Source organism: Globicephala melas, chromosome 16 (genome assembly GCF_963455315.2).
Source record: "Globicephala melas chromosome 16, mGloMel1.2, whole genome shotgun sequence".
Classification (NCBI taxonomy): domain Eukaryota; kingdom Metazoa; phylum Chordata; class Mammalia; order Artiodactyla; family Delphinidae; genus Globicephala; species Globicephala melas.
In genome coordinates, this window is record NC_083329.1 from 11,938,115 (window position 1) to 11,965,073 (window position 26,959).

Genomic DNA, 26,959 nt, shown 5'->3' on the forward strand with positions numbered 1-26,959 from the left:
ATGACCGGAGAAGGCGAAGGCCCCAAGGGCGTCAGTCAGGACCAGTAACTGTGGTGGACACGACTGTTGCCCCCACAAGCTTGGCTGTGTAAGAAGTGTCCCGACACCTCTTTAAAACCATGTGCTTTGACTCTAAGCCCCTCGTCCTGCTGGGCTGGTGAGGACTTCTGACCTGATTGGGGCTCCTTCCCCTGGTCTGTGGCGTGTGCAGGTCCCAGGGGTCTTGTGCTGAGCAAAGTCTCCTGCAGCCTTTACTGCTGCCCACACTTGGCCTTGGGGGTCCAGGTGCCTCAACCAGCCCCGGCCGGTCCTTGGGTGGTCCTCACCGTCACTTCCCCCAGAGGTCCTCCGGGCTGCTTTGGGGCTGCACCCAGAGCCTGCAGACCTCCATCTCTCTGCCTGAACCCGCAGGCAGCTCCCCTCCCCCAGTTTCCTGCCCGGCCTGTTCTCCCCTCTTCAGAGACTCAACTTATTCTTCCCACCTCCTGGATCATCTAGCAGCAGCCGCTCGATGAGCTGGGCTCTCGTGGAAGCCCAGAGATTTTCTGCAAGCAACCTTTATTGCAGGCTCTGGGTACACGGGCTGCCTTTGAGCCAAGGGGGGTCCTCAGGCCCTGGCTACCTTCTTGCCGGGGGGGCGGGTGGGGACAGGTAAGAAAAATACAGCAAGAACAAAATGCAGATTAAGATCTCAGCAAATCACCTTGTCATCCCAGCATCGGCCGTTCTGGACATATGTACGAGTTTCAGAAATTTGTGCCAGTTGATGGATAATTCAGCGCCCCCCGGCCCCCCCAAAATCTCCTGACTTTATAGAAGAAGGGAGCCTTCTGTGTGTTTTTTTGGTTTGTTTTGGTGAGCAGAAGACTTGAGAGAGTCTGAAGCACTGTTTACGGAGGCTGAATTCAGCTTGTGCTGCCCAGAACTGTCCTGGAGACTGCGGGTTGGTTATAAGGTTTATCATTAAGTTAATATTGCATTGTCATTTTAGGTTCCCAAACTGGGAGATCTTTAACCCCTCTCCCCTCAGAAAACCCCTCAAATCCACCACTAAATTACAGTCAGCACTGATTTAAAAGAACAGCGTGAAATCATTCATCAGGCAACAGGCCCAGCAAATCTGAGTTGTTTATTCCTAAGTCATTTACTAGCTAATTACATGCTGCATAAGGTAAGAGTGCAGCAGGGCTCCATTAAGAGTAAGTCCATCGTTGGGAGGCACCTTAACAGAAATTCACGTTTGGCGTTTCCCCCGCTTTCAGTGACTGTGAACTGAGGCTTTTGGCAAGGGAGAGACCTGGAAGTAGAATCACTGTTTTTATAACAATCCTGTTACCTTTAATGACCATCTTCTCCCCTTAAGTGCAGAAAAGTATGGAAATATTGCCGTGCTCTTCGGTGCAGTTTTCCTACTGTGATTTTTTTTTTTCTTTTTTTTTTTGTTAAAAGCCCCAAGAGAGTGCATTTCTCTACCTGCTTATTTGCTACTGTCAAAAGAGAGCAAAATTCATGAAAAAACTCAACTGTCAAATCCCCAACAAGTATGCAGTTATTTCAGGCTGGCGTTTTAAGCAAAAATGGTTTTCATGGCAGAAGCTTGCTTCTGTTTTCTGCACAGGGGATTTGGGCCGGGGGTATGTTTTTGCTTCCAGCTGTTTCGCTTTCTCTGGGCATCTGCCAGCAACACCCGTTCTAACACACAGAGGTGAATTTCCACCCGCAGGGCCCCGACATCAGGCTGAATTAAATGCCAGTTTGGGTGCCCTTTTGGGCATCGCTTGGTGGGGTGGGAGCCCCAAGTAATTCCTCTTCCTGCCTCCCAAAGCCCATCATTCCAGGTTGTTACACTGGGGGCTGGGCAGCAAATGACAGAAGGACTTGGAAGGGAGGAGAAAATAGATGATCCTGTCCCCACCGTAATACAGGGAAGAAAGATATAAAGGGAAGTAAGTGGCAATGTTCTTGAAAGAAAACAATTGACTGCCTGTCACCAATAATCGATGACAGAGATCCTGAAGAACGTGGCCATGATAAAAAATACATATGAAAGTGTACACATGCCATTTTCTCCTGACATATCATTGCTTTCCTCTTTGCAAGAATCTTCGCAGGATCAAATTAGAAGCACTGTTTGCTGAAAGGCAATATTCTCCTCTCCAGGCTTGTGAAAGCAGAGCTCCCTGTCTCCCGGGGAGCCTTCGTTTGACTTTCATCTTTATATTGAATTTAAGTGTCGTATTTTATGATAAATGCATGCAGCCCCTGGCCCACCTGGTAATAACTACTGCCCCATACGGTAGAAGTTTCATTCACCAGAAGGGCTGGGAGCAGACTCGTCTGATTATTTGAACTACAGTGTTAATTAACTAAAATCTTTCTCTGGTTTGAACAGTCCTTGGTGGGATCCTTCCTAAAGTGCATTTGCTTGCTTTGCTGTCTTGCTCTGCGTTAAGAATACCATCGTGAACAGAATTGAATTCCTGGGGGCAGAGGGCTTCCTGTGGTTCTGCATGGCTTAGAGGGCAATGCTAAGACCAGCAGGTGGGAGCCAACATCAGTTCCCTGGGGGGCAGGCAAACTTCCTACCCCAGAGAGCTCTCTGAGAATAGAAATATTGGGCTGCCTTAGGAGGTAGGTAATGAGTCCCCGATTACTGGGGGAAACTGTTGGTGGAGCTGGATGAATTCTTGGAAGGGCTACTTACCAATGGCATCACTGAATCACGCAACGTTTAAATTTGGTGACACCATGACCCACCCATAGCCCGTCATCCTCACCTGAGGGCATTTTTGTGGCATTGAAATCATTTTGCTTGCCCATTATGCTTTTGCTGGAAATGCTGGGGAATTCATGCCCCCTACCCCTGTGGCCCTCAACCAGTGACTGGTGGGTATAAATATCCCGGCTCCCTCACCCTTCTAACTCTGGGGTTTGTGTCTCTACTGGCTCCCAGAGTTTCCCCAGGGGGATACTGTCTCAGTCACCTGCAGTGGCAGCCGTCTTGATAAAGCAACATTTATGGGTTAGGATTAGAATTAGGGTTAGGGATGCCTTCCCTTCTCGGCCTCACATCCCTCCTCTTGTACTCATCTGTCCTTTACTCCCCAAAACACTATACATCCTTATCACAAGGTCTGCGCCTGGGAGAGCCCTGAGGAAAAGGTAGCGACTGGCTTTTCCAGACAACGTAAGGGCCCATGGCCTGACAATGGGGCATCTTTGAAATTGGGTCTGGTGAACATGGTCCAGAACAAACAAACAGACACCCTACTGTGAGGGACTTTCTCAGCCCTGATGAGAAGTAATTCTCTGATGTCCCATGCCTGCTGTCCTCACACCCTTTGCCTTTGCAGCAGGGCCCTCGCGGCCCGCCATCTGCCCTGCTACCCGCTGCCATCCCGCCTGTGTTCCAAGAGACTATGCCATGGCTTTGTTTTCTCAGAACCCGTCTCCACCGTGTACCCCCACTGCTTCAGAAATGAGGAACCCACACTTGGCACCACAGTCCTTCCGGGTGCTCTGGGCCCACTTCCTGCTCCTGGGCATTCCTGAGAACGGCTCCCTGCCTGCTCAGGCTTCCTCTTGCCTCTTCCTGAGACAGCAGTCATTCTGGCCATCTTCTCTTTAGCTGCCAGGCTGTGATACTGAGGAGACTGCAAGGCCAAAGGAGCACCATTCTGAGTATTGACTTTTTAAAAAAAATTGTAGATTTAAGGACAGAAGCATCAGGAAAATGGGCTAAATACATCCTGGCCTCAACTGGATGTGAATGCATTTAGAACCTCCCTCCCTCCCTTCCTTCCTTCCTTCCCCCCTTCTTTCTTTTTTCTTCTTCATTTAGATTTCATTGTGTTTGTTTCCTTACCTTAAAAGAATTCTGCTTAACTGAAGCTCCTCAGAGCTGAGCATGCATGAGTTCCCAAGTTCTAGCTTTGAGAATGTTTCTGTGTTTCTGAGTGTCATAGGCAATGCCTGTCTCTGGGTGTTTTCATAGCATGAACAGCCCTGAGGCAGCTTCTTGTTCAAGGACTGGGGGAGAAACACAGTAAGTCAACTGTAAACGCCATGCTAAGGTGCAGATAGCTCTGTGGGCCTCGTCCCAAAAATGTGTAGGTGACACATTTCTGGCTGCTTCTGCCTTCTCTCCGTGGTACCCAAAGTGTGCCCCCCTCCACTTCTGGTGCATCAGAATTGGAGGACCTAGCCTGTTTGTCTCATCATGATTTACGGCCCTTTAAGTGATGTTAAATGCTCTGCCTCATTGTAGCCTGGAAGAGGTCTGATTTTCCTGGCTAACTAGTTAGTCTCTTAGATAGTATTTGCCTTGTCTATCCCAGAGAGTCTTTTTTTTTTCTTTTTGGCTGTGTTGGATCTTTGTTGCTACATGCGGGCTTTCTTTAGTTGTGGCAAGCGGGGCTACTCTTTGGTGTGGTGCACGGGCTTCTCATCGCGGTGCCTTCTCTTGTTGCAGAGCAGGGGCTCTAGGTGTGCGGGCTTCAGTAGTTGCAGCACGCGGGCTCGGTAGTTGTGGCCCACGGGCTCTAGAGCACAGGCTCGGTAGTTGTGGCGCATGGGCTTAGTTGCTGCACGGCATGTAGGATCTTCCCGGACCAGGGGTCGAACCCATGTCTCCTGCATTGGCAGGAGCGCCAGCAGGGAAGTCCCTATCCCAGAGAGTCTTATCCAAGGCATGGACCTCAGCATATCAACACAGTTCCAGTGAGGAAGGACCCCTTCATTTTTGTCAGTGTGGATGGGGTTTTTCTTTGCTTCCCTTCATCTGCTAGAAGGTGCCCAGTAGGCCGGTCATTTTAAACTTGTAAAAACAGCATAGCATTAAAATAGACACTAAAGAACATTTTTAAAAAAATTCTCTTAATCTTCTCCCTTCCCAAGGCAACACTTTTTATTGTTGCGCGTTGTGATGTCAGGCTGACCCCATGTCCAACATGGCTTTTTCTTTTCACATTCTATCAGAAATGTTTTTCCATGTTTCTACGGAGGCTTCACAGTGATTCCTTTAATGGCTGCAAAATCTGTGTGCTGGTTTCCTGAACTGCCCCTTTGCTCTTGGTAATCGAGGGCCTTTCCAGTCTTGGGCTCCTGCAGTGAACATCTTCACAAAGAAAACTTTTTGTTTTCATTTAATTACTCCCTTAGCATATAGCCCACAAGAGGAATTTCTGGGCCAAGGCGTGGAGATGCTCCTCTGGCTTTTGATCATTTTGACATTGCTTTCCAGAAAGGGAATCAATGTACTCTGCCATCTCTGGGGGCTCCATGCAGCCTGTTAGAGCCGCATGTGCAGAAATCAGTCTATAAGGATTCCTAGCTCTCTCTTCTGTTCAGAGCCTCAAAAATCATCCTCATCCTCCTGAGGAAGTGTTGGAAATGACATCTTCAACCAAAAAAAAAAAAAACCTACGCGAAAAAGAGAAACCAAAAAAACCCAACTCTGGCATCACACGCTACCTAACGAAGACGTAAGGGCCCCTGAGGGTTAATGATGATGGTCAAAACACACACTTGGGTGTTAGGCAATGGCTTGCTCTCTCCCATTATTTTCTTAATTCTTCTAGCAGCTCTCCAAGGTGGGTATTTATTATCCCCATGTAAAGATGAGCAAACTGAGGCTCCGAGAGATGAAGTATAACTTGCTTCAGGTAATGACTAGTGTCAGAGCCAGGATTGAATTTTCATCTACCTTGCTTTATAGGAACAAAAATTGTGATGCCAGGGTACTTAAATGTGTATTTGAAGGACACATCATGAAGATCAGCATCAGCTTCAGTGCATCTTTGAGAAAAGGACTGTGCCTGTGGGGATGAGACAGTCTAAGGGTCAGCCTGAAGCCGATTCAATCTAGACTCATAAGCCCAGGTGAAAAAAACTCACAGGCACAATGACACAGGGTATGGCTGATCAGGGAAGCCCAACACCAGCTAATAATCTGCAAGTGCTATAGCCTAAGTGAGCCCGTAATTGGGGAAATCAAAATAGTTTGGGGAGTCAAGGAAGGCTTCCTGGAGGAGGTGTTGTTTGAGCTGCAATTCAAAGGATAACAGAATCTAGAAGAAGAGTATGGTGGGAGAGGTGGGGAGACCATTCTAGCAAGGAAGTAGTGTGTGCAAAGGCCCTGTGTCTGGAGAGAACTAGGCACTTCTGAGAAACTGAGAGAAGGCTCATGTGGCTGCAGTGCAGAGCAGGCAGCCTTGTGTCTTCTTACCTCGTTGTACCAGCTTCCATGGGTCGACAGAGCAGGGGCCACAGGTGTGCTCCCCTTCCGCGAGGGGCTCTGGATGGTGATAGGAGCACAGGCTAAGGGTAGGTCATTAGGGAGCATGGTAGACAGGGTACATTAGCTTCTCTAAACTTGTGTCTGCCTCATTCCAGTTCGGGAGGTTGGAAAGTTGAACCCTACATTCTCCAGACTCCCTGACAGCTCCCATTCTGGATGTGAATCAGGTCCTGTCAATTAGACACAGGCATGAACGATTTGGACAGAGGAACTGTGGCAGAAGCCTTCTTCCTGCCCCGCTTAGGCTGTTTTCTGATGCTAAACAAGGTCATGGAAGTGTGAGGATTTCTGCAGCCATGCTGCAAAGCCCATTCCATAGCTTCCCGGCTGTGGAGAGAGTCGTGGCGGCAACAGCAGTAGCGGGGGTGGCCTCAGAGGGCAAAGGTCCCCTGGTGGGTCAGTTCTATTTGTCTGGGAGTCAGTCCTGAAGGCCAGCCTAGAAAGCCTCCTCTAGCCCTTCCAGGAAATGTATCTAATTCCTGGTCTTGAACCCCTTCCTGTTAAGATGCTCTAGGGCACGCTGTTGATGCCCCCCACCGACCACCCGGGTTCACCTGCGCTGTGACGGTTCCCAGCTTACCTCCTGAGTGCCTGTATCAAACTTGTTCTCCGATTGAGGGCTTTTTCCAGCACCTGGAATTCACTCTGCTAAACACAGGGGTGATCCAGGGGGTGAAGGTGTGAATGTCCTGGGGCTACTTTCAGCCGCTGGGGCATGGGATTTGGTAAGTACCCCACTTTCTGCCCCGGTGGGAAAATTCTAGGCCATGGTCCACATGATTTCTCAAAGGGTCTTCAGTGAGACTGAGCCCCAGCTACCCACAGCAGTAACCCACTCATGACTGATTTTCTTCCGCTCTCCTGTTACACTTTCCCCACTTCCTTACTTGCATTTCCTGGGATCACCTCTCGAATAAACCACCTGCACCTCAACCCTTGCCTCAGGGTCTGCTTTTGGGGGAGCTCAAGGCAAGACAATTAAATGCCTGTAGAAGTTTCTATTTCTGTGTGTGTTCCAAATCTGGCTAGGACAGAGAGGCACCGAAGACTGATTTATAGACACAGGAGTGGATACTTTTCAACTAAGTCAAACATACTCCAAGCAATCACATCACTGTGCTTTGAATTTATATCCCCAGGCTTTTAGCCTTTCAGTTACAAGATTGGTTTCCCAACACACTAAAATAAATTGCTGAAGTTGTGTCTTTGTCAGTCCATCCATCCATCCATCCATCCACCCTTTCATCTATCCAGCCAGCAATCATTTATCAGACCTCTGCTTGGGCCCAGTGTTGTGCTAGAGGCTGAGGATACAGAAACTAATTAGGCTTCCTGCCTGTCGGTTACTCACTGTGATGATCCTACAGCAAATGTGGTCCTGCCATCTTGAGTGCCACTCGGATTTCTGCACATAATGCGTTTCGCATGGCCATATAAAGTCAACACTAATGCCAACTAGTGGTCTTATCATATAAACGTACTAATCATAACATTTCCATCTGTCCTGAAAAGTGTCTCCAACATTCAAACTGTGTCTCTATTTTATTAAAATGCCCTGTATTAAGACACTGCTTCTAAGGAACTAAATTTAGTTTAAGAAACTGCTCTCCATTTTGAAGTCATTAAATGTAGCCTTTGTGTGTGTGTGCATATGACAGAGAAAAATTAGAGGCAGCAGTGTCTATATTGAAAATCCTGCATTAGATTGCCATCAGTTGCTAATAATACATCATAATTATCCTTATAGGGTTAAGCTTTTCTCTTTTCTCTTCTACCTGCCTTGCCGAGATAACCTCTAAGGATGTCCTGGAAGACGGTGGGGCTGAAATTCAAAAGCTTTCCTGACGGCTGAGCTCTCCACGCAATTCATTATGTTGGAAAGATGGGGAGGAGAGAGTTGTCTGCAAAGATAATGACTGCAATTTCCAGTCCATTCTCCTTGCAGCCAGATCTTGGAGGCAGCCCATGGACGAGTTTCATCAAGCAGACCCTGCTGATCTCTCATCCCTCTGGGAAAGGGGTGTGTGCTGGGAAAGAGGTTGTGTCTGGCTCAAGCAGGAGCAGGCTGAAACCCTGGTAGGACGGGCCAGTCTGTGGGGGGAATGGGATAGGGAGATAAAGCGGGGCTCATCCCCAGAGTGCTTGGTCCTAGGGATCTTAGGTGTGGTTCTGGCTGACATCAGTGTCAAAGGTCCAGATGGTGGGCTGGGAACAGGGGATTGCCTCCCAGCCTAGCCAATAGTTCTGTGCTTTCTCTGCAGCCCCAGCTTTGAGCCCAGAGCCAGGCAAAGCAGGAGCTCAATAAACATTTGTTGTTTCACTGCGAAAGCACTGGTGTACGATAACATGCGGCAAGGAGATCCGCCAAGCATAGTTCCCATGGGAAATAAAGTCACGTTCTTCTCCAGTACCTGCCTATGGAATGAGGTTCTTGGTCGGAAAATCCCAGCCCGAGTGTTGGACTATGTATGGAGAAGAAGATGTCCTGCGTTTGTGGCAGACATCCCCAGCAAGCGCTGCCCAAGAAGGACAGAAGATTTCCAAGGACGGGGGATGCTACTGTTGCTGCGTCTCTCATAATAAGCTAAAACCGGTGAAATCCTGTGTGGTCCCCAAAGGAAGCCAAACCAAGTTTTAAACACAAAGGGGGTGTTTCCTCTCACTGGAAGGCGGCAGGTGTCACACATGCCATGTCTGCCGGGCAGGTTTTCATTCACACTTTCAAGGCTGTTTCATTTTCCTTCCCAGCCCTGCTACCCTCCTTCCTTTGTCCCCCTTTCATTTGTCACCAGTGTACCCTTGGCGGGTTCTCAAGGTTATGGCCACTGTGGGAAGAGTGGCCTTGCCTGATTACAGGAGGGAAAAGAGAACACTGAAGAACTACAGAAAGTAGCATGACAGCAAAAATTAGAAGAATTATTAAATTATTATAAGCATTTGAAATCTTCCTTGAGCCCCCCCCCCTCAAAAAGAGAATCATTTATTTGCTTTATTGGCCAATGGCAGAGGCCATTATCTGTCCTGCTAAATCAAGTCTCTGCTTTCTTCTACAGTAAGAAGAAAAGCAATTTTCATTGAGCACAAAGCTGCTTGGAGTAAAGACTGCCTTTCCTGGTCTTCCTTATAGCTAAGTGCGGCCATGTGACTAAATTCTAGTCATTTAGATCCAAGCAGAAGTGATGTGTTTGACTTCCTTTTATTTCCCTTTTCTTTCATTATTAAAAAAAGGAAGTATAATTCACATACGGATCTTAGCTATACTGTTCAATGAAATTTGACAAATGTATGCATACACGTCAGTCAAGATAAAGAACATTTCCAATACCCGTGAACGTTCCCTACATCCAATCAATTAATCCTCGCTGCCTGCTTCAGTCTGGACAGCCCCCACCCTGGGCTAACCATTGTTCTGATTTCTAACACGTAGGTTAGTTTTATCTGTGCTTGAACTTCAACTGTACAGTATGTACCCTTTGTATCTGGCTACTTTCACTCAGTACAATGTCTGTGAGATTCATCCATGTTGTTCTTTGTATCGATTGTTCATGCCTTTTTACTGCTGAGCAGTGTTCTCTTGTACAAATGTGTCACATTTTACTTATCCATTCATTCGCTGATGGACATTTGGGAGGTTTCTGGTTTGGGGCCAGAAGAGTAAGGCTGCTGTGAACATTCTTGTATAAATCTTTTTGTGGACATGTTTTCATTTGTTTTAGGAATAGGATTGCTGGATCCGTGGGGAGGGGTATGTTTAACTTCATAAGAAATTGGCAAAGGGTTTTCCAAAGTATCTGTTCTACTTTACACTTCCGCCAGCAGTGTATGAGAGTTCCAGTTCCTTCATGTTCTCACCACCATTTGGTGTTACCAGTCTTTTTCACTTTAGCCATTCTGATGGGTGTAATTCGGTATCTGATTGTCGTCTTCATTTGCATTTCCCTGTTGACTGGTGAAGTCGAGCACATTAGTACATGCCTACTGTCTATTCATATGTTTTCTTTTGTGAGATGTCTGTTTGCCCATTTTTAAATTGAGCTGCTTTTTTTTTAAAAAAGAAAACCCTTATATATTGAGGTATATAATTTACATGCACTAAGATGCATCCATTTCTGTGTAGAAATCAAACGTTTTCACGAATGTTTGTACTTGTATAACCACCGTGACAAGCATGATGTAGAATATTTCATCGTATCACCAAGTTCTCTAAACGCCTCTTTGCAGCCAGTCTTCCTCCTCCCTTCCCACTGCTAGCCTTGGGCAGCCACTGATGTGCCTTTGCCGTTATAGATTAGTTTTGCCCGTTGTAAAATTTCAGATGAATGGACTCATACAGTATGTATTCTTTTGTGTCTAACATTTTGGCTCAGCATATTGTTTTTGAGTTTTATCCATTTAATTGCCCATATCAATGTATTTTTCTTTTTATAGCTTGGCAACATTCTGTTGTATGGACAGTCCACCATTTGTTTATACATTCACTGTTGATGAATAGTACATCAACTAGTGGGTTGGTTCCCAGTTTGGGGCTATTTTGGTAAAAGTTCTACGAACGTTTGTGTATGAGACTTCAGGTGGATATATGTTTTCATTTCTCTTGCATAAAAACCTAGGACTTGAATCACTAGGTTGTATGCTTAACTTTATTAAGAACCTACCATATTTTTTTCCAAAGCGATTATATCATTTTACATTCCCTCAGGTATGTGGGTTCTGTTGCTTTGTATTCTTGTCAATGCTTGGTGTTGTCAATCATTTTAATTTTAGCGATTTCAGTGTGAGTGTCGTGGCATCTAATTGTAGCTTTAATTTATATTTTCCTATGACTAATAATGTTGAGCACATTTCCATGTGTTTATTTGCCATCCATATATCTTATTTGGGGAAATATTTGTTCAAATCTTGGCCCCCCCCTTACTGGGTTTTCTTACTATTATTGAATTGTAAGGGCTATTTATGTATTCTGGCTACAAGTCCTTTATCAGATATATATTTTGCATGCATTTTCTTCAGTCAGTGGCTTGCTTAACAGTGTTTTTCAAAAGAGCAGAAGTTCTAAATGTTGATGAAGTGGAAGTGATGAATATCCCTTTAATGGTTTACACTTTTTGTGTGCTTTTCAATAACTTTCTCTACCTCAAATTTGTGAAGCTATCTGCAAATGATTTCTCCTAGAAGTTTTATAATGTTAGCTTTTATGTTAGGGTCTGTGACCCATCTCAAATTGATTTTTGCATATGGGATGAAGTAGTGGTTGAGGTTCATTGTCATTTCCCCAGGTGGATGTTCCCCAGGTAGTTGTACCAGCATAATTTGTTAAAAGGTCTCTCCCTGCAAACACACATGGAACTGCCTTAGTGTCTTGTCAGAAATAAGTTGGCAGTGTATATGTTTGGATCTAGTTCTGGAACTTCTGTTCCATTCATAGTTTTGCCTTTATGCAAATCCCACACTAACTTGATTGTTGTGATTTTATAGTAAGTTCTGGAACAAGTAGTATGAGTTTTCCAAATTTTTTTTCCCAAAGTTGTGTTGGTAAGTTTAGGTCCTTCACACTTACTTCTATATAAATTTTAGAGCAGTTTTTCAATTTCTACAAAAATGTGATTGTTCTGAATCTGGGAAGAATCTATATCCTAACAATATCAAGTCTTTATAATCCATGAATGTGGTATGTCATTCCAATTTTTAGGTCTTCTTTAATTTTTCTCAGCAATGTTTGTAATTTTTTTTTTTTTTTTTTTGGCGGTACTTGGGCTTCTTACTGCCGTGGCCCCTCCCGTTGCGGAGCACAGGCTCCGGACGCACAGGCTCAGCGGCCATGGCTCATGGGCCCAGCCCCTCCACGGCACGTGGGATCCTCCCGGACCGGGGCACGAACCCGTGTCCCCTGCATTGGCAGGCAGACTCTCAACCACTGCGCCACCAGGGAAGCCCAGCCCTAACATATTTTTAACAGTTGGTTTAAATTTCTTGTCTGTTAATCCAACAGCTAGTGTTTGTCTGTGGATCTGTTTCTGTTGACTATGATTTTCCCGAGTTCTGGTTACATGTTCCTGCTTCTTTGCATGTTTCATAATTTTTTTTTGTTTGGAGACTAAAGTATACTAAAATAAAGTATAATATTTTGTTTTGTTTGTTTTCCAGAACATGCAAACCCACTCCTCTGTCTTGCAGATAGGGTGAGAGGCTCTCTCAGTCAGATTCCTCCTTGAGTCTGGTTGGGCCGCAGCCTTCATTAGATTGAGAGTTTACCTGTTATAAGTCCATTTGTCTTCCAGCTTTTCGATCTGCTCAGTGTTTGAATTGGGAGGAGGTTGGATTAGAGTTTCAGATATTTTTGGTTCACTGTGCATTCAGCTCCTCAGGGCCCCCAAATCCAGTCACCATGACCATCATGGAGCTGAGTGGGACTGAGTGATCTGTCTCTGCTTCCCTGCCTTGTCTTCATGACTCCTTCCTTCCTTGGCAACATTTCTGACAGGGCAGCACTGTTGGGTTGAGTAATTTATGTTTGCATGTGGGGTTCTTTCAGATTCCACATCCTCCTGCCAGCCCACACAGTCTGTGGCAACTCTGTACTTTGTAAGTTTGGTTGAACTCGAACTATGTTTCCAAGAATTCCCTTCCTTGTGCATGTAGGTTAGTTGAGGCCATAAGAGACATTTTGCACAAGGCTTGGCAGATAGAAGTGAAGCTGCAGGTACCTTGTTGGACATTTTGAAGGTTAGCAAGAGCACCGGGAACGCTTGCCTCAATGGCCAGCTCTTTAACTCCCACGAGATCCCCTTCTTCTCTGAGTTGTAGGTCAGCTGCACGTGCACCTCTGAGGTGAAGACTATTAGCTTTTCCCATAACTCATCCAGAGCATTCAGTTTGGAAAGTGTGAGCAACAGCTGTGGATTCCAGTTCGTCCTCATAAGTTCCAGTTTATCCTTGTGATTCCAACTTGTGCTTTCCTTTGTCCACGTTCAATTTTCCTTTCTGGCTGCCCATCTGGCTGACCTCTAGTGATTTCAAGCTTAATACTAGTTACAGAGGCAACAGCCCGTGGGGACTGTCCCACCAGTGCCTCATACTGCGTAAGGTCAAACTCAGGAAATGAATCCTTGATTCTGCACCCCGCTTCTCTGATAGTAGCAGTTCTGTTTCTCTGATCGACACTGACTGCTACACAGTCACCTAAGGCTAGGTTGCTTCCTCCTCATTCGTGGGCAGTCTCTCCCCTCAGGGATGCCACATGCATTCCAGACTGGTTCCCCATACCTTCTCAGGTAGGGCAGCCGCTGTGGCCCTCTACTTACCTATGACATGCTCATTTTTTTCCGGAATTCAGTTCATCGAGACCTCCTTCTACCCTTAGCTCTTTGCTAGACCCATAGAGAAGTAGGATTTTAAGTTTTGTCCAGATTTTTCTCGTTGTTACCACAGGATCAAAAGTCTTTTACATTCTTCTACATTCTAAATATCAGCAAAGCTCTGGAAAATGTCCTTAAAGGGGGGGGGTGTGGGCCCTTCTCATCCTCTTTCCCCCTTTCTGGGCTGGGATCACACATGACTGGTGCTGCATCAGGTGTCTTAGTCTTGGCAACAGAGAGCACTCCTAGCTCTGGCACGGGGCAGAAAGGGCGGAATAAGGGGATTGCTATACAAACCCTGGACTGCTGACTTCCAGAATCTTGATGTGGGAAACTAAGACCTTGAGTGCTTAAGCCATGGATACTTTTTTTTTTTTTTTTTTTTTTGTGATACGCAGGCCTTTCACTGTTGTGGCCTCTCCCATTGCAGAGCACAGGCTCCGGATGCACAGGCTCAGCGGCCATGGCTCACAGGTCCAGCCGCTCCACAGCATGTGGGATCTTCCCGGACCGGGGCACGAACCCGTGTCCCCTGCATCGGCAGGCAGACTCTCAACCACTGCGCCACCAGGGAAGCCCCATGGATACTTTTCATTTTCTGATTCATGCAGCCACACTTCTTTCCAGAGCATAGAACCAGCTTCTGGGATTTTGTGGGGCTACTCAGGGTAGGTAGTGAAGGGGAGACTGATAGAAGGTGGAAGAAAGCCAGAAGGCTCTACAAAGACAGGGTAGGTGGGGAGGGGACAGGATGTAACTAGTCTAAGGCCAGGGTGGCTGAGGTGGAAGGGGGGCTACGAGGTATGCTGGGAGGTTTGCAGGGAGAAAATGTGTATTATTTTTAAGCAGCCTTGGTTTGTGTTGTAGCTTCCCCTTTGATCGTTCCCAGAGGCTTTCTCTAATGGACCTACATTTCTTTCCAAAGCTGTAAGGAGTTGGGTCTGGGTTTCTTTAGGTGCAGCCCTGTGCTGAGACAGGCCCAGTTTTATTTAGGTTCCAGAAAATAATTTGAAGGGAGCCCTAGGACCAAAGGTGATTTGGTTACTGAGTGTCCCCTGGGGAGGGATAGTTCAACAGCGTCAGGGCCACAGAATGTCCAGTCTGGAAGGGTCTTGGGCAGCCATCCACCTACACCCCCCTGTTGCAGATGGAAGCAGTATCTGCCTTGATTGAGACTTGCTCTCACTGCCCATTTTCTCCTTTGGACCAGGTTGTTTAATGGCTGGACTTCCCATCTCAGCTTCTAGGAACTCATCCCCTCTCAGCCTAGCTAGGAGTCAACAATCAACAAACTCAACCTTATCTGTATCTCTATTTCCCGAATGGGAATTCAGCCTTGTGAACTTGACACACATGATTTTTATCATTTCTAGGATCTTCATTGAATGACTGGAATGGAAGGGAACTCCCTTGGCCAACCCAGGGGAGGAAACTGTGGCCCATGGAGGGGAAGTGACTCATCCAAGGGCATATAGCCAGTGGGACCTGGGCTGGCATTAGAACGTAACAGCTCATAGCTCATGATCCAGAGCACTTCCCACACCCTCAGCGCGAGGTGGTATGGAGCGAGGGAAACATTAGAAGCCAGTTAGACTGGCTTTTTATCCTGGCTTCCCTCTGAATTATTGCTGACCTTCTTTCCATCCCTTTGGAGGCTTTCCTCTCCTTTGTGGCAGCAGAGAGATGGAAGGCAGTTGCAGCAGCGGATTCACCCTGACCGCAAAAACAAATTCCACCGTCTCCCAGTCCTTTCCTATACTGATGGTCCCAGGTAGAACAGGTGAGGCAACATGAATTCATAAGAATGCTTTATTTAACTCAGTGGTTCTCAATGGAAGGGGGAGATTTTACATACACACCCCTTCCCCTCCACTTGCCCTGGAATATTTGGCAATGCCTGGAGACAATTTTGGTTGTCACAAGGGGGGTTGGGATGGAATTGGAGAATGCTACTGGCATCTAGTGGGTAGAGGCCAAGGATGCTGCTAAACTTCCTACAATGTACAAGACAGCCCCCCCCAACCCCCATGACAAAGGATTATCCAGGCTGAGTCGGTAATACCCTGATAACCTAACCCTGAAAGCAGTAGGAGCTGTATCAGGTCTGTGGCACCAAAGAGGCGCCAAGCACACAGGCTCAGTACGAGCCCTTTCAGTTACAGCTTGAGTCCATCTGTGATCTCATTCTTCATCCACATCCTAATTGTTTCCCCAGTGTCCCCCATTCGCAAGTGTGGAACCATAAAGACTAGAACTTCCCGAACTGTAACGTGCATGTGAATCATCTGGCGATCTTGTTAACTTGCAGATTCCGGTTTGGCGAGTCTGGGATGGGGTCCGAGATTCCACATTTCTAACGTCTTGGGTGATGCCAAGGCTGCTGGTCCCCAGACCAGATTTGAGTAGCAGTGAGTAAGACCATGTGTTGCTCTTCCCCTGATGACTGTTTACTTCCTGCATGTGGCTTTCCTTATTGTATCACCAACATGCTGGGGGGCGGCATGTTTTGTCACTGGGATACCCCGGAGAGGGGCTGCCAAGTTCAATCTCAGCGGGACCCTCTGCTCTACTGGCTGTATTCCAACTTGGCTCACCTCCTCTCGAGGTTGTAAGAATGTAAACAAAAAGCCCAGGAGATTTGATGGAGTAATGCCGGCCAGTTCCTCCGAGTTATTCTGTCAGCTTTCCCCAATAGCCCCTCTGAATGGACTCACGTAACATATTTCATTTCCACTAACTAAGTCTAATAAATTTCCCTCCTAAAATAAAACATTAAAAAATTTATTTAATTTGGCTGCGCCGGGTCTCAGTTGTAGCACGTGGGATCTTCGTTGCGGCATGTTAGTTGCGGCATGCGGACCTCTCAGTTGCAGCATGTGGACCTCTTAGTTGTGGCATGCATGTGGGATTTAGTTCCCTGACCAGGGATCAAACCTGGGCCCCCTGCATTGGGAGCATGGAGTACTGCCCACTGGACCACCAAGGAAGTCCTAAAATAAAACATTTTCATTTTGATGAATAGTACTCAATTCTCCCACCAAATATCAATATCTTTAAAATTTCATATATCTCTATGAAAAGAAGTCGACTGCTGCACCCTTAGCTCATGATCAATATTCTCTGTTAACCAACATCAGCAAGTTACTCAACCATCTGAGCTTCACTTTTCTCACATGGAAAATGGAGCTAATAATTCCTACTTTGCAGTGTGATAGGCATCACCTACAATCATGCTGTCTTTCTCTTGCTAGCTGATCTGGCTTAATCAGATGTGGTAAGATGACAGACACGGAAACAATTGCCTTGAAAGAAGAGTTTATTACTCGCAGTTCCCCAAACAAGGGGGCACACAGTGCCCTGCAGGGCCAAATGGGGAAGCACCTGGGTGGGCCAGGAGTGAAGGAGTGAAGGGAGAGCGTGGTCAGAGCGTTTACTGAGGTTTCCATGGGAAGGAATGCATGGGCAGGGTAGGCAAGTTTGGGCAAGTTTAGGATTGTATAGTTTGAATAACGTCAGTGGGCTCTGGGCTATAAGGGTGGTCTCTATATGTCTGGCACCCGGCCTGGTGGTGATTTAGGGCAGGGGAAACATTAACATGGTATTAGAAAGCTAGATAAAGGAGGAGGTGGATTTATGGGCTTTGGATTGGTTCGGTTTGCATAGGAATAGCATACGGAAGGCAAGGTGTTTGCTGTCTTTAGGAATTAGTCAGCCCTGGGAGGGTCAGTCTCTCCAAGATCAGCAAGGCCCCAAGATGTCAAAGCATTATAAAATACAGCAAATAAAAAATTAAATAAAAAACTTGATCAATACATGGTGTCAAGCAGGGCTTTGGTCATTAACCACCCCCCCCGTTACAGACTGCTCCTCACCACCTCAACTGAAGAGACAACTTATGTAAATGCGGTGGCTTCCAACCAGATGGCTGCCCCTATGTCCCTCCTCTGGAAGACTTCTCCTGCTGCCTCTTCTTTGTAGGAAGTCAGTGACAGCGCTGCTTCCAATTCACAGAATTTCCAAATGGCTGTGTAATCATAGACCCATGTAAGCATGAGCCCTGGTGTTCACAGGAAGAGGAGAAAAATCCCAGCTCCTTGCCCCTGTGAAGCCGAAAGACTGCTTCTGCATTTCCTTTTCATGCTGGTAGAATAAGGCTAATTTTGACTTCCCAGCAGCTCTGACTCCAAGTGAATAACTAGAAGCAGCAAGCAACAGGATTGGGACCTGCTGGTGCAGTTAGAAATAAACAGCATGTGCATGGGTTCCAGAGGAAAGCTGCTCTTTGTGGGGGAGGAGAGAGGGGTGGCGGGTACTGGGAACAGACGAATCTTCATCCTGCCTTAGCACTAGGGCTGCTTCTCAGAAAGAGAGCTCACAGCACTATAGAACTGCCTTCCTTGTGAAGTTTAAAAAACTCAAGAGAAGCGATGTCAACAAACAGCCATTTGAGGACAGCGGGGGTGTATGGGGGCTGGTGAGGCAGGTGTCATTATTACCTTGGAGCTCAGTGGGACACTTGGGCTGCTGGGCTCCCCATTGCTGGGCTGCCTCAGGGGAGAGGGGGCCTGCACCCAGTAGGGTGCTTTTGATTGCAATGAACAGATGAACCAACTTAACGTAGCTTCCAGGGTTGTCTGACATTGCACTTCAGAAGGTCATCACGGATGCTTGGTCCTTTCTACCTCTCTCTTCCTCCATCCACAGTGTCAGTTTTGTTCTAGGGCTGGTTCCCTTCTTTGTAGGATTGCTGCCAGCAGCAAGCTGGGCTATCTTCTTCCCCATTTATTTTAGGAAGAGAGAGAAGCTTCCTAGTCTTGTTCTTAAAAGTAAGGAAGCATAAGACATGAAGCCCTAGCAGACTTCTTATCGTGTCTCATTGGCTAGAACTGTTCCCCAGGCCCAGGGGAATGGCATATGCTGATCAGCTTAGGCCTGAGCTCTTGCTCCAGCTGCTGAAGAAGGGAGATGGGATTTCATTTTCGTTGGGTTTGCATTGACTAAATGGGGCCGACCTGGAGGCAGGGTCAGTCCCTGAAACTGAACTGTGGCCACACAGTGGGGGAGGGGGATGGATATCGGGGAGTCAACCACCACGTCAACTGTAGCATCTTATCACTGGAGCCAGGAGACGTGGGCTCAACCACTTGCTAGCTGTGTGACTTTGGGCAAGTGGCTTAACCTCTCTGAGCCTGGTTTTCACATTTTTTTTTTAAATGGGAGAAAAATATGTTTTACTTAATTTTCAGACCGTGAGGGTCAATGAGGTATTGGGGGTAAAAGCCCTTTTAAGGTGCACATGTGAGGAATCAGGAACATCTGTCTCTTGACCAGCTCCTTCCAGATAAATTAAGCAGACCAATCCCTGCCTACTAGAGGTGATGGTTCAAGATGGTGCAGAAGCAGAGAGAAGAGGGGTTTACAGATGAGAATGAGTTAAGGGCAAAATAGGAAGACTGGAGAAGTGAAAGGAGTCCAAGAAAGTGACGCCGTGTCCTTCTTTGTGCCACTGCTGCTGATGTGAACTTTGATCACTTGGTCCGGGTGGTGTCCGCGAGACTTCTCCACTTTCATAGTTAATGTTTTCCCCTTTGTAAGTAATTAGCATTTTGTGGGGAAGTCTTTGAGACTATGTAAATATTTTGTTTATCCTCAAATTTTTATCCACAAGTTTTAGCATCCGCTAATGATTCTTGCCTGAATTATTATTATTATTACTATGATGCTTGCCAAATTGAGATTGTCTAACTGTATCATTCCCTATTTTATTAGCCTCTGTCCCAGCTTAAATCTAAGAGCCTGAGTCTCATCCTTGGTCTTAAATGGGGCATTTTTGGTTTTCAGTGGAACTAAACTCCTAACCACCTCTGCCTCCTTCTAGACCTGCAGCCAAATAGCTCCAATCTTCAGTTCATTTAATGTTTTATTTTCTTGAGTTTTGGTCCTTGGAGATATTTATTTTGTTTTTAATGAGGGTGTGTCTTTTTAATTTTCTCTTTTTATATTTCATTTGTTATTGCTTTGAATTTGGGATTGGGGCATGATGCTCAATACAGGTACTTGAATGACATTTTGTCTGGATTCCATAAAAAAAGGGAGGTGGTGGTTGCTCAGAGGAATGTCAACAAAAAATTATGTCCTACTTTAGCCATATATGCCAGGGTGGCAATAGAGGAATGACAAACAGACCACCTGGCAGTGATTCAAGAATCCTTGGACTTATTTCCTGTAATAGCCTCTATCTGCTAACTTGCTGTGTGACAGTGGACAAATGACTTAGATTCTCTGGGCCTCAGTGCCCTCCATTGAAAAATAGTGCTGTTAGACTCCTTAACCTACAAGGTCCTTGTCAGCTCTAGAGTTCCAGGGGTCTACAGGGGATAGTTTAAAACCATGCTCTCTGTTACAGTTGGAAGGACTGTTGAGAGTATTTGTTCAGTTCAGGCAAATGGTAAATGTGTCGGCCACTCTAATGAAATGAGTACGTTTTTGCTCTAAATGTCATGGATGTTTATTATCAGATTAAACTACAGCAGATCTAATTGTAGCTCTTCCAATTCAAGAGGAGCAATGAAGATTAAATGTTAGGCATAATTAAAGATGCAGATGTAGTTATATTGAATTATAAACCTCATTAAGTGCAACGTCCCAGGAAGGCCCCTGAGACCTACAGCTACAAAGGACTTCTAGTTGCAACACTGCAGTTAATAAAATATTGTAAAGTAGATCTCGCTCCAAAAATATTACGACTTGGATGCAAGGAGTTTTTAAAAGCATGGTTGGAGTTGGTTTCAGGGGTAATTTCTTTGCAGATGGTTGGAAGGGAAAACTTTTCCTCAGTATCTCCACAGAGAGCCTCATCATTGGGGCTTGGTGCTCCCCCCTCAATCTCCCAACGTGGGTTCTAGTCTCCTGGGTCAGCAAGAAGGGCAACTTCAAGGTCAGTCAGATTTCATTCCAGAGTCAGTAGTAAGTGGAGTTGGTGGAGAGGGCAGAGGTTTACTACGGACTAGAAAGCCATGTTTTTATATATGTAGAGAGAAAGGTTCTCTTGGTGACATTTTCTTTTCTGTCTGTAAGGATAATACATTATCATTTTACAAATTCATACAATACAGAATAGGATAAAGAAGTAAAAAAAAAATCCAACTACTTCAAGATAATCACTGTTAATATTTTGATGCATGGATCTCTCCCTCCATCCCTCCCTCCCTCTCTCTCATATTCAATAAAAACAATAGATCCACCTTAAAACCTGTTTTTCCATCTACTTTTTCATTTAACATGAAGTAGACATCTTTCCATGTCAATAAATATTGATATATATTACCTTTTCTAATGGCTAATGATATTCCATTGTATGGATTTAATTTTTGAAAACCAATCCACCATTACTGAGCACTTAGATCTTTCCAAAAGAAGTTTTCCGTTTTTTAACTATTGTAAATAACACTGTAAGGGACATCCTTATTCATGCATCTTTGCCTCTTCATTGAATTACCTCCTTAGGATAAGTTCCTAAAAAAGGATTAGGCAGGGTCAGTTATCTAGTTGCATAATAATGCTGTGCAATGAACGACCTCAAACTTAGTAGCTTAAAACAATAAGCATTTATTTTGCTCTTGAATCTGGGGGTTGGCAATTTAGGTGGCGCTTGACTGGGCTGTTCTGGGCTTGGCTGGTCTCACTCACATGTCTGTAGTCAGCTGCAGGTTGGGTGGCCTCAGCTGGTCTTGGCTGGGACAGTTCGGGTGGCTCAGCTTTGCTCTGTGGCCCAGACATGTTCTCGGGGCAAAGGCAGAAGAAGAGGGAAAGCAGAAACAAGTAAGGGCTTTTTTAAGTGTCCGCTTGAGACCAGTACACTAACATCGCATTGGCCAAAGCAAATCACGTGGCTGACTGCAACCTTAAGAGGTAAAGATGGGAGGAACCACAAAGTCACGTTTCAGAAGGCTTGGATACAGGGTGGGGTGTTGATTTGGGGTCTCCCCCATTGGCAGTCAAAGCACACGCACATTTAACATTTTGATGCATACTTACGCACTGTCCAGCTGATGGGACCTGTTTACACTGCCACCAATGGTGATGAGCTACCCTTTGTGGAGTCTTCAGTTAATGGGCCCAGCTTCTGCTTCCTGACGGGCATTCTCTGCTCAGGGAGACCCGTCTCTCTCCTCGCTGTCCCATGAGCATCTCATGCTGATTTTTCTCCAGGCTCCTGCTGCTCTCTCCTATCTCAAATGTTCTTCCTCCATCTATCCTACCCATGTCCCACCCACCATATATCCAAATCCTGCACATTTTTCAAGGCTCACCTCTATCAACTCTGCAACTCCCAGGGATGTTGCCTTCCTCTGAGCTGTGGTAGAGCAGGTAGGGTGACCAACTTGTTCCAGTCTGCCCAAGATTTTACTGGTTTTAAAAACGTAAAGTCCTGCATCTCAGGAACTCCCTCAGTGCTGGGCAAACCCAGCCAGTTGGTCACCATAAGAGAGGGGGTTGGCAAACTTTCAAGCGTCAGACAGTGACTATTTTAGGCCACATGATCTCTGTTTCAACTACTTGGCTCTGCCAATGCAGCATGAAAGCCACCATAGACAGTATGCCCCAAATGGGTGTGTCTGTGTTTCAATAAAACTTTATTTACAAAAACAGGCAGTGGACTGTTTGCTCCATGTGCCATAGTTTTCTGATTCCTGCTTTAGGGCTTAACATTTGTTCTGCACAATTTAATCCTACATCATATTTTCTCTTATGTTGTTTCATGTGGATTTGTCTTGTCTCCTTGTTTGGAATGTAAGGGAAGTATAATATCTTGACAGCATGCTCTGTCACTTAACAGCTATGTGAACCTTTCTGGCCTCAGTTTCCTCATCTGTCAAATGGGATAATACATAATGGTATTGACCTCATAGGGATTTCTGAAGATTAAATGAGTTAATCTTTGTACAGCCCCTGGCGCACCTGGCACATCGTGAGGACTCAGTAAATGTGAGCAGCTACCATCACCACCACCACTACCATGATCAACCCATGTGACTTCTGGAGGAGCTAGCACAGTTCTGGTTACAGAAGAGGCTCAGTAAATAGAATCATAAAGATAGATGATGTTAAAGAGGGAAGGCTCTTCAAGAATGTCTCATTTAGGGCTTCCCTGGTGGCGCAGTGGTTGAGAGTCCACCTGCCGATACAGCGGATGTGGGTTCGTGCCCCGGTCCGGGAAGATCCCACATGCCGCAGAGCGGCTGGGCCCATGAGCCATGGCCGCTGAGCCTGTGCGTCCGGAGCCTGTGCTCCACAACGGGAGAGGCCACAACAGTGAGAGGCCCGCATACCGCAAAAAAAAAAAAAAAAAAAGAATGGCTCATTTAACACCCTCATTTTAGAGATGAGCATCGTGGAGTTACTCCTGTGCTAAGGATGGTGGGATGCTATCCATCACAACCGACAGTGCCCCCCCCACCAGATGTTACCCACCTTCATCCCGTGGTTACCCATCAGCCCCTGCATGCCCAGAGGCCAAATTCCAGCTTCCATGTCATGGGCAGTCCACGGAGAAGGCCAGCTTTTGTCTTGTTTTCGGTCCCCTGGTCTTTTCCTTGGGATGGTGTTCACTCACCTGAGCTGTGCAGGTGAGGCTCAGAAGAGGACCAACCTGAGGTTGTAGCTGGGAGGTCCAGCACAGGTGGAGTCAGGTGCTAGTAGTGTGTCGAAAGTGGTCAGAACTAAGGCCGTGGGTGCACAGGTGTGCTGGGTTTGCCTCAAGCTGGGGCCTGGCATGTGGTGTGCAGGCAGCCACTTGGATCAGGCAGGCCAGACAGGGCCCTGGACTACACCGTGCCCTTCTCTTAGGGTGGGAGGCGAGAAGGGGAGACCCCATGGGAGATGCTGGTCCAGTGACCCCTTTGGTCAAGTCTCTGCCACCTGGTTCTTCTTCAGGCGCATCCCATCGGGATACTTCTTCCATCCTGGTGCTGGTTCAGCTTTGATCTGGGAAAATAAAATGCCAGGCTGCTGGGTCCCCAGCTGCCATCTTCTGCAGCAAGAGTGAGACTTCATGATCCTGCTGGCTTACGCGCACTTCATTTCCCGGTAATTAAACAAGTGGAGATCAAAGTCGACAAATCTCCCCCATCTCTCAGCGCAGCAGATGAAAGGTAAATATTTCCAGCAACAGTTTTTTTTTTCTCATTAAAAGTGAGATGTGAAATGTCTTCTCCTTACTTTGAAGAATACTGATAAGTTCAAGGTCACTCCAGATAAGATATTTAGTTTGACTGTCTTTATTATTCCACACCAATTGTTGGTCTGTAAAAAATTGGGTTAACTTGAGGCGATTGCAGAGGCTAAATCATAGCAAATAAGTCAGAAGACAAAGGAGAGTAAAGAATGATACCAAGATGGTAACTGGTCCGCACTGTGGAAACCTACGCCTTGTGTATTATCTTCTCGTTGCCGGGCAGGTGCAAGGGCTTCTGAGGCCAGTATCTAAGATGGGTCCTGGAGTCCTACATATGGAATCTCAGGCAGATGGCCCGATGCTTTCCCGGCTGGGCTCCAGAAGAGACCATTGAGATCTGCTGTTTTCTTTGTAAACGAAAGAACCCATCCCTAAGGCCGTGAATCAGGGGGAGCTGGTCTATCCAACCTGGGTCCACAAATGCCTGCTGCGTGTCATCAGGCTCTTTTCAGTGCAAAGAACAGACCTCCCTTGAGCAGGTGGCTACTGTAAAGACACCGCAGGGACTCGGAATCAGAACAGGAACTCGAGTGTGGCTCAAGGAGCCCACAGAGCCTTGGGAAGGAAGAAGACAGCCGCTTCCTGCTCTCTTCTGACTGCCCTCCCTGGCTTATCCATCCTTGCTGCCTCCGACTTCCACCTGCTCACCAGCTCCCGGGGCTGCTCTGAGTGCAGGCCTCCCCCATGTCCCCTCTGTCCGTCTCTCACAGCTCACCTCTTCAGTCCCTCGTTCTCCGGTTCCAGACTCCAGAGAGAGAGGGAGAGAGAGATCTGGCTGACCTGGGCTGTCCTGTGGAGTGAAGTCACAGGTTTCTGGCCAGGCTGGGGGTGTTCCAGGCCATGCCCCCACCCAGCTAGCTGTAAGGATGGGGCCTTGTCCCCAGAGTCACACGGTAAAAAAATGCCAGCTGCCCCTCAGCAGCAGATGTGGGTGTGAGATTCTCCTCATGAGGGACTCTGGTGGTGTGAGGCTGTGATGGGCGTTTTAAGGGGTGTCAGAGCAGGACCAAGAGGCTGATGGCTTGGGTTGGACTCTTGGCTGGCTTTTTATCAGCTGTTTTGTTGGTTTGTTTTTGAGATGTAATTCACATACCATAGTATTCACCGTTTTTTTGGTTTGTTTGTTTTGTTTTATTTATTTATTTTTGCGGTACGCGGGCCTCTCACCCCTGTGGCCTCTCCCGTTGCGGAGCACAGGCTCCGGACGCGCAGTCTCAGCGGCCATGGCTCACAGGCCCAGCCGCTCCGCGGCATGTGGGATCTTCCCGGACCGGGGCACGAACCCGTGTCCGCTGCATCGGCAGGCGGACTCTCAACCACTGCTCCACCAGGGAAGCCCCTATTCACCGTTTTAAAGTGCACAATTCAATGGTTTTCATTATATTTACGAGGTTTGGCGACCATCACCACTGTCTAATTGCAGAACATTTGCATCACTCTCTGCACTCGGGGATTTCCCCGGCGGTCCAGTGGTTAAGGTTCAGTGCTTCCAGGTGCCCGGACGAGGGACGGAGCTGGGAGACGGCGTCCGGAGCGGCTCGCTGGCTCGCGTTGGCACCCGTCGCATCTGGGGCTTTCCGGAGCCGGCTGAGCCCGAGGAAAGGTGGTGAGGTCTCCGACGGACGGCGGACGCGGCGGCTCAGTTCGGAGTCTGGTACCATGAGGTCAGTCACCGTTACTCTCAACGGCTCCATTTTGCCCAAACCGGTGAAATGTCCTTCTCCCTTCTCCGTGTGTTCTCCCTTGTGATCCCCTTTCTCTCTGTCGGGACGCTCATTAGCAAGAACTTTGCTGCCCTGCTTGAGGAGCATGATATTTTTGTTCCAGAGGATGATGATGATGATGACTAACAGGGCATGGAGGAAGTGTAGAAAGGAGAAAGTCCTGACTCGAGAAATGGTGATGCTCGCACCCTCTCCTCCTTCCCTGTCAGCACGTGGGAAAGCACCAGGGAAAGCCCGCAGCCTCCCAACCCTAGTGAAGCCTCCTGCATGGTCTGTGACCGTAGCTCAGATCCCCAGGCTCCGGGAGGCTCCTGGAGATGTGCTGCCCACCGAGCATAATCAAATTATGAATAAACATAAAAAAAAAAAAAAAAAAAAAAAGGATTCTGTGCTTCCACTGCAGGGGATGCGGGTTCCAGGAACTAAGACCCCACCGTGCTGACAAAAAATTAAAAAAAAATTAACTCTGCACTCAAAGCAGTCCCTTCCCGTTTCCCCTCCCCCAGCCGCAGGCAGCCACTGATCTACTTTCTGTCCTTGTGGATTTGCCTTTTCTGGACGTTTCATGTAAATGGAGTCATACAATATGTAGCTTTTTGTGTTTGGCTTCTTTTACTTAGCATAATAATTTCAAGGTTCGTGTATATTGTGTAGCACGAATCAGTACTATGCCTGAATAATATTTAATTTACGGATATACCATATTTCATTTTTCCATTCATCAGTTGATGGACTTTGTGTTGTTTCTCCTTTTTGGCTATTATGAATAACGCTGCTATGAATATTTGTGTACAGTTTTTAGGTGAACACGTGTTTTCATTTCTCTTGTGTAGATATCTAGGAGTGGAATTGCTGAGTTACATGACACTTCTATATTTATCTTTTTTTTTTTTGGCCACACCACTTCCTAACCACTGGACCACCAGGGAATTCCCTATATTTATCTTTCTGAGGAACTGCCAGACTGTTTGCCAAAGTGTCTGCACCATTTTACATTCCCACCAACAGCGTACGAGAGCTCCAACTTCTCCATATCCTCGCCAACACTTACTATCTGTCTTTCTGAGTGTAGCCATCCTGTGGGTGTGAAGTGGTATTTCACTGTGGTTTTGATTTGCATTTCCCCAGTGGCTAATGATTTGAGTGTCTTTTCACGTACTTGTTGGCCACTTGATACCTTCTTCGGAGAAATGTCTATTCAAATCTTTGCTCATTAAAAAAATTTGACTTGTCTTTCATTAATTTACTAGCTGTTTGACATTGGGCTCATTGCTCAATCTCTCTGGGACTAAATTTTCTCCCCTTAACAGTGGGGGTACCTACCTTTCAAGGTCGTTGGGGACAT

At 46.6% G+C, this 26,959-nt stretch overlaps 1 pseudogene; it reads left to right on the plus strand.

The window, feature by feature from the left end:
• On the plus strand, positions 1–25,740 carry LOC132593668 (essential MCU regulator, mitochondrial pseudogene; annotated as a pseudogene).
• Positions 25,741–26,959: the final 1,219 nt, after the last annotated feature.